Source organism: Rana temporaria, chromosome 5 (assembly GCF_905171775.1).
Source record: "Rana temporaria chromosome 5, aRanTem1.1, whole genome shotgun sequence".
NCBI classification, from domain to species: Eukaryota; Metazoa; Chordata; class Amphibia; order Anura; family Ranidae; genus Rana; species Rana temporaria.
Window position 1 is genome coordinate 422,904,474 of NC_053493.1, and position 8,526 is coordinate 422,912,999.

The following is an 8,526-nucleotide window of genomic DNA, read 5'->3' on the forward strand; positions in this document are numbered from 1 at the left end:
AGAATTATGTCCCAATAAGTTTGTATTTTTGGGCATAACCACCAAAGATGGGCCATCGTGCCTCTTTCTGAGCAGCCCCGCCAACACTCTGCGGTCTGATCCGCTTTAAATTTGTTTACTTTGTCCGGGATGATATACCACCCTGAAATACACTTGTAATTTGTTTCGGCAGTTCGTATATCGATTGCAGATGAATGGGTTAGGTGCATGATCCTCTTATAACTATTTGACCCTCTTGTGATTCCTAGCTCTCTTTCCCATTTATCTATGAAAGGTGCTTCGCTCCGTGAACCTATCTTTACCAATATCCCATATAATTTAGTGATAGTGCCTTTGAGTTCTTAGATTTGCAAATCTTCTCAAGTGGGGTTAGCTCCGCCTCCGTCCGTAATGGGCGGGGGAGGTGCCGCACAAAGTGATGCAACTGGGAATAATGCCACCTATCCAGATTCCAATGGTCCGTTTTGGATCTCAAATCTTCATAGGTCATTATCTCTCCATCTTTAATAATATCCCCTAAGTGAACAGTGTCTACCTTGATCCAATTCCCTCCAATTTTTTTTCCCCTGGTGCGAAATAAGGATTTTCTTTTAGATTCATTAGTGGGGAATTAAATTTCCCTTCTAATTGTGTCTGGGTCCTGTCCCACATTCTTAAAGTGACCCGTGTTAAATCATGTATTTTGTGATCTAGTGCTCTGTGTTGTGCGGGGATCCAGATAATATTATTCAAATATTTACTTGTTAGTGCTTTCTCAATTTGCACCCACCTTTTGTCAGTCCTATCCCGTGCCCATTCTACCGCACGTGCTAAGACCGCCGCCTTATAATAACTTTTGATGTCCGGAACTGCCAGACCGCCGAGTGGCTTACCCTGTTTTAGGGTGGAGAGGGATATTCTGTGCATCTTATTTTTCCAGACATAGTTTAGTAACAAGGCATTAAGGATTCTCAAAAATTGCTGAGGGAGAGCTATGGGGACTAATAAAAATTTATAAAGAATTTTTAGGACTACAACCATCTTCAGCATATTAATGCGTCCGATCCATGATATGGGTTTATTAACCGTTCTTTTTAATTCGCTCTTAATCTCATTTAGTAAGGGGACATAATTTATTTTATACATCTTCTGCTCTTTGTTGGCCAGTTTGATACCTAGGTACTTTAGTTCTTTGGTCCAGGGAAACGCGCAGATTTCCTTGACACGACATACCTCCTTTTTATTTAAATGAATATTCAGAATTTCAGATTTAGTTACGTTGATTTTAAAGTTTGAAATAGCACCGTATTGTTGCAAAACTTTAGAGAGCTTTGGAATAGAATTGGCCGGGTTGGTTAAGTAAAACAAAATATCATCGGCAAAAGCCGATAATTTATGTTCCTCCCCTTCTACTCTAACTCCGTTAATGTCGGGGTCGTTACGTATGGTAGACAACAAAGGCTCTAAAGATAGGATGAAGAGAAGGGGGGACAGGGGACACCCTTGTCTTGTCCCATTTTTCATCTCAAAGGGGTCAGATAGTGTACCATTAATTTTTATTTTTGCAGTGGGATGGTAATAAAGTGCTTTAATCCATCGGGACATCCTGTTCCCTATTCCCATGGCATTTAGAGTCTCCATCATGAGCCCCCAGTCTACCCTGTCAAAAGCTTTTTCAGCATCCACTGACAGGAATAGTCCTGGGGGCTCATTCTGCCTTATGGTCTGTAGCAGGAGAATTGCCCTTAGACTGTTGTCTTTGCCCTCTCTGTTGGGCACAAAGCCTACCTGGTCGGGGTGTACCAAGGAGTGCATAACCCCTTTAAGGCGCCCCGCAAGAATTTTAGCAAAAAGCTTAATATCTGTATTTAACAGAGAGATAGGTCTGTATCCCGAACAGAGAGAGCTATCTTTCCCTTCTTTCAAAATTATTGCGACCACAGCCGCAATGGCTTCGCTGCTGGTTTCAAATTCAGACCCTAGCCCATTAAAGTATTTGCACATCCTCGGTATCAAAATGTTGCTATATCTCTTATAATACAGGGAGGAAAACCCACCCGGCCCCGGGCTTTTTCCGCCAGTGGTGGTATTTAGAGCTATTTTTATTTCTTTTTCAGTTATGGGGCGGTCCATATTCAGACTTTCCATCTCCTCTAATCTAGGAAGTCCTGCCCTGTCAAGGAAATCTCGGGTCTTTCCCTCCCTTTCCTCTGCCTGCCACCCTGGATGTTTTAATGTGTATAGTTCCTCATAATATTTTTTAAATGTATCCGCAATTTCTCTGATTGCGTAGACCATGTTCCCGTCTTTCCTTTTAATTTTTTCGATGTAATTTCTAGCTTTCTTTTTTTGAGCCATTTTAGCTAGGAGCTTGCTTGGTTTGCTACCCCATAGGTATCTCTCTTTGGAAATACAGTTTAGTTTATTTCTCGCTTCCTGTTCCATGATCTCCTTAAGAGCGTCTCTTTTTATAATTAAATTATGGTAAGTCTCTTTTGATCCCTGTGCTTTGTGTTTACGTTCTAGGGACTCTATATCTTTAATCAGGGTGTTTGCTTTACTTTTCCTCTCTTTTTTTTTTTAACGCCCTCCGCAATTAGAATTCCTCTAATGTAAGCTCTATGCGTCTCCCAAAGGGTTGCGCTGGTAATCCCTTCTGTATCGTTAATGAGAAAAAATTGTTTTAATTCCGCCTCCACCCTACTCGCCCCTCCTTCATCACGTATCAGGCTATCATCCAGGCGCCACAACGGCCGCTGTCTCTTTTGTATAGATAATTTAATTTTCATAGAGATTGGGGCGTGATCTGACACAGTCATAATTCCTATGTCCATCTCCGTTATAGAGTCCAGCAGCCTATGATCCGCCAGGATGTAGTCAATTCTGGAGTATGTTCCGTGGGGAGGAGAGAAAAACGTGTAATCATGTTCATTTGGATGAAAAATCCGCCAAACATCCACTAGTTGGCGGTCATGAATCTTTTGTTTAATTCTTTGTAAATGCACATTTTTTGTCTCCTTCCCACGGAACGTACTATCTTCTTTCGGGTCAAAGACGAAATTTAAATCACCCATCAGGATTATGTATCCCTCGGCGAAATTATTCAATTTTCCCAGAATTTTCCCCAAGTATTGGGTTTGGTGTACATTTGGGGCGTAGATATTTGCTAAGGTATAGACAATATTATCAATCCTTACCCTAAGAAATATAAATCTCCCTTCTGGGTCTGTCATCCTTGCCTCAAGGGTGAACCCGAACCCCCTTGTGAACCCAATTGCCACGCCCCTAGCGCGTTTTGAGATGGAGTCCCCGTAAAACCAAGTGGGGTATGCAGGGGGAAAAAGCTTAATATTCGCGTCTATGGTTAAGTGGGATTCCTGGATAAAGACAACATCCGCTCTAAGTTGTTCAATCTCTGCAAGGACCTTAAGTCTTTTAACGGCTGAATTTAATCCCTTTACATTGTAAGATAAAAATTTTACTTCTGTCATTTTCTATAACTAGATCATTTCCTGCTGAACTTTCCTTGAGATTCCTTGGGAGCCATGTTCCCTATTCCCTCCCTGTTTTGAAGAGGGGAGATTCCTTCTCCCCTTCCAAACCCACGCACCCTCCTCTACACCTCCCCCCCCCCTGCCCAGGCCGATACATCGCCTCTGAACCGTAGGGATCCTTGGTACCCCCTACCCGACGGTTCTTGTGGATGAGGTGGAGCACCTCCGCGCTCCTCCCGCCCTTTTCCCCCAGAAATTTCCGGGGACTTGTTCTTATATGGGTGGGGTAACGGATCTGCCCACCCTATTCCCCTCTCCGGTCACCCCCCCCCTCCCTCCCGCAAAACCGAACCGCATCCCCCGGGACCGCCCCGAGGGCCATGCTGTTCTCTACTAGCTATTCGACCCATCCGGGTAAGTCCACAGCAGGCATATCCAATTTACGGCAGAACCCTACCAGGTCCTCGGGGAATATTAATTTTGCTGACACCCCTTCTTTGTGGCCTATCAAACAGGCCGGGAATCCCCATTGGTAATTTATATTAAGTAGACGCATCTGTTCCAGTAAGGGTTTTTGGTGTCTTCTTCTGGCCAGAGTTTCCCAGGCCAAGTCCGTGAAGATCTGGATCTCCATCCCGGCATAGGATAACGGCGGCTTTCTTCTCAGTTTTAGCCAGATCTGCTCTTTATGTTCGAAATGTCTGAACCTAGCAATAATATCCCTGTGCCAATTACCTCCTCCCTCCCTGATCTTCCCCACACGATGGACCCATTCTAATTTGAGGGGACCTTCCGAGCCCTTTTCGAGGAGGGGGAGGAACAGATCATTGAGAATTTTTCTCAAGTCTTCACCCTTCTCCTCCTTGATAGATCGAATTCTTAAATTTTGCCTTCTGTTACGGTTCTCTTGATCTTCTAATCGGTATTGCAGCCACCTCTGGTTTTGTTTCAAAGTCAGATGTTGATTTTTTATTTCAATAAGGTCAAGGTCCTGCTTTTCTATCTTTTTCTCGGCTTCCTCTACTCGTTCTAACATGTGAAATAAGTCCGTTCTTAATGTGCTGATTTCCTCTCTTATTACGTTCTCCAACCTCTTTAACATAGCCTCCATTTCTCCCATGGTGGGGACATGGGAGTCCAGGCTAGTGTCGACCATTTGGTTAGCTGCGTGTTCAGATTCTATTGAAATATCAGCAATTGGGGTTGCCGCCCCCCCACTCCCTTTTTATTTGACCCAGTTTTTTCCACTTTTTTTATCGGGCCTGGGCTCTTAGAGCTCCCGTCCGGGGTCATGTAGTGTCTGATCGTACTGGTAGAAGAAATCTCTTTAGGGATTTTCGGGGCAGCCCCCCTTGTTGACCTATTCATATTATATTTCTTTGTCGTTCTGATGCGTTTCCCCAGTTTGAGCAGGGAGGGGCAAGCCTCCCCCCCTTTTTTTTTTTTTACCTTTTAACGGTAGTTTTTATAACTTACTGAGGGGCTAGTTGGAAATACTAGGGGGATATTGATTGCTTCAATTAATAAAATTCAAAAACAAAGAAAGAGAGAAGAAAAAATATTTTGCACCGGGTATTTCCAGAGATCCTCAGAAATTTAAAGTTTCAATGAATTACCCAGTACGTTAGGGTGTGTACATAAGAGGGGGATTGCGTACCCTCTGCTTGGAAGGTGATACCACCCCCGTTTGAGCCAAAGGCCTTCTTGGGGGATTCTCCAAGGTGAAGGACCCAGCAATCTCCAAGCAGCAACGAACCGAGGGGGGGGGGGCTGTATCTCCACCTCCCCTTTGTATACACCTTGTTTTTTTTTTCTTGTTTTTTCCTTCCTTTCCCCCTTTGGGGTACGCAGAGACCTCAAGCAAAGTATGGCTGCTACACGCTGTGCCCTGATATTGACCTCTGCTTTCGGGTTTCTAAATGCCCCCAGGGCAATATAACATGCCCGGCCAACAATCCAGGCCAGGTCCAAGGAGGGGGAGACCTCTCAGACGTTACCACTAATACTCCGGTCCAGTCCCCCCGTGATTTAACAGAGCTCTGCGGAGGTAGGTATAGTGTCTCTTAAGTGACTGGTACTTATCAACCTAGTCCTCAGGGGCTATTTCAACAGCGTGTATGGTCTAAAAACTTATAGTCCGTATATGCTTATGCTCCTTGAGTGTAGCAATTTAACTTTTCCTTTTTTGTTATTTTTAGTTAATAGCCAGACTAAATCAATAAAAATGAGGCGTATTGGGTGTAGGCCTCTGATGTTTGCCAGCTGTGTTCCAATACAAACCCCCCTCCGTGATTTACCTATTATTTACGGAGGTAGGTACAGTGACTCCAGGGTATCTGATGTTTTTCCACTTATCCCCCTTAGTCAGTGTCAATGTCAATGTCCACAACAAACAGGGCTGAGACCTTGTAGACCATAAGTGCTTAAACTCTTAGGGTATATATGGAGAGAGAAGAAATGGGATTTTTGCAGGGCACCATTATAACACATGGGATAATAAAAATAAAGTAGGTGGGCTCCACTTTCTTACCCTGTCCTCGCTGTTAAGGCTAGGTCTCAGGATCCACACATTGCTACAATACAGTCTTGTAACAGTGAGAAAAGGGTTAATATTACCTATTTGCCGATCTTCTTGTTTAAAAACAAAAAAAAAAAAATGTTTTCTTTTTTTTCCACCTGGTGCCGAGATATCCTGGAATCACTCCGAGCAAGGAGGGGGGGCGGGCAGCCGACAAGCGCGCCACAGATGGAAGCCTCCCTGCTATTCCTCCATGCTATGCTTCACCTGCTGCCGAGGGGGTGCGGGGGGGGCCGGAGGATGAGAGATTCCCGGAGAGCGGCGGGGGCTGATGTGGTCTGCGGGGTGGACGGGCTAACCGCTCGGTGGGCTCCCTCCCTGCAACGCGTCCGCCGTCGCTGGAGCACCGCCGGGTCTAGGTCCCTCCATCCCTCGCAGCCGTAGCCAGGTCAGATCAGTAGCGCATGCTGCTCCTCCCTCCGACGTGCGTGCTTCACGTGCACCACGTCATCCCCGTGAAAATTTTAGATTCTAATTAATTAAACAACAAGAAGGGCACACCTTGGTGGTCAGTGTGCCCCCATACCCTGGTGGTCAATGTGCCTCCTTACCTTGGTGGTCAGTGTGCCCCCATACCCTGGTGATCAGTGTGCCCCCATACCCTGGTGGTCAGTTTGCCCCTTACTCTAGTGGTCAGCAGGATATTACCATGGTTGGTGGTATGTGATTGGTGCAATTTATGATCGTGTGACATTGATCGCCTCTGCATGGTACTTGTGTATCTTACTCCATAGGGAGCCCATGTGTTCCATCCATTGCCATTCTAATGAATCCATTACTGATCAGTAAAAATCTCCTCGGTAGTTCTAAACTTGAACTAAATGCAAACATAGAGCAAAGTGTATACATTGTATATTTCCAGAACAGTTTAAATAAATGATCTATGAATTTCCCCTTATATTTATCAAAATACAGGATTTATATAATGCATTATTATATTACAATCTAAGAGGGGGGGGGGGGGGTCAAGTGATAAAAAAGGTAATACTGTGGGGGATGGTCTGATGGAGAAAATAAATGTACAGTTGTTAGGTGGGGACAGGGTAGGCTTCTCTGAAGAGAAGAAGTTTCAGGGATCTCCTAAAAGTGGATAAAGTCAGAGATAGTTGGACAGATTGGGGTAGGGAGTTCCATAAGATGGAAGATGCTCTGGAGAAGTCCTGGAGACAAGTATGGGAGCACGTAATGAGACAGCTAGAGAGCAGGAGATCTTGGGAGGAACGAAGAGAATGATTTGGTTGATATTCTGAGACTAGGTCAGTGACATTGTGGATGGGTTTGTAAGGTATTGTTCGTATTTTGAATTTAAATTGTTGGGTGAGTGGAAGAGAATGGAGGGATTGGCAGAGAGGAGTGGAAGATACTGAATGGAGACCAATGGAGGGATTGGCAGAGAGGGGTGGAAGATACTGATAGGAGACCAATGAAGGGATTGGGGGAGAGGGGTGGAAGATACTGAAAGGAGACCGATGGAGGGATTGGTGGAGAGGAGTGGAAGATACTGAGTGAAGACCAATGGAGAGATTGGCGGAGAGGGGTGGAAGATACTGAATGAAGACCAATGGAGAGATTGGCAGAGAGGGGTGGAAGATACTGAAAGGAGACCGATGGAGAGATTGGCGGAGAGGTGTGGCAGATACTGAATTGGAGACCAATGGAGAGATTGGGGGAGAGGGGTGGAAGATACTGAAAGGAGACCGATGGAGGGATTGGTGGAGAGGGGTGGAAGATACTGAATGGAGACCAATGGAGAGATTGGGGGAGAGGGGTGGAAGATACTGAAAGGAGACCAATGGAGGGATTGGGGAAGAGGGGTGGAAGATACTGAAAGGAGACCGATGGAGAGATTGGGGGAGAGGTGTGGCAGATACTGAATGGAGACCAATGGAGAGATTGGGGGAGAGGGGTGGAAGATACTGAAAGGAGACCAATGGAGGGATTGGGGGAGAGGGGTGGAAGATACTGAAAGGAGACCGATGGAGGGATTGGTGGAGAGGTGTGGAAGATACTGAAAGGAGACCGATGGAGGGATTGGGGGAGAGGGGTGGAAGATACTGAATGGAGACCAATGCAGTGTTGCCAACCGTCCGTATTTTTATGTACAGTTCGTAAAAATGGGCACTTTTTTCCCCCGTTCGTAAATGTCCGTGGTTGCGGGAATGTGCCAGTTAAAATAGCTGAGATCGGTTTGGCTTGGAACTGCGCATGGAGATTGGAGGCAGGGGGGTGATTGGAAGCAGGGGGTGATGGTGGCTGCGGTGGCACCGCAGAGGGGGATGGAGGCAGGGGGAGATTGGAGGCAGGGGGTGTTAGTGGCAGGGGGTGATTGGAGGCAGGGGGTGTTGGTGGCACCGCAGAGGGGGGTGGGGGCCCCACAGAGGATGGGGGATGGAGACAGGGGTTGTTGGTGGCATCGCAGAGGGGGATGGAGGCAGGGGACGATGGAGGCAGGTGGTGATTGGAGGCAGGGGGTGT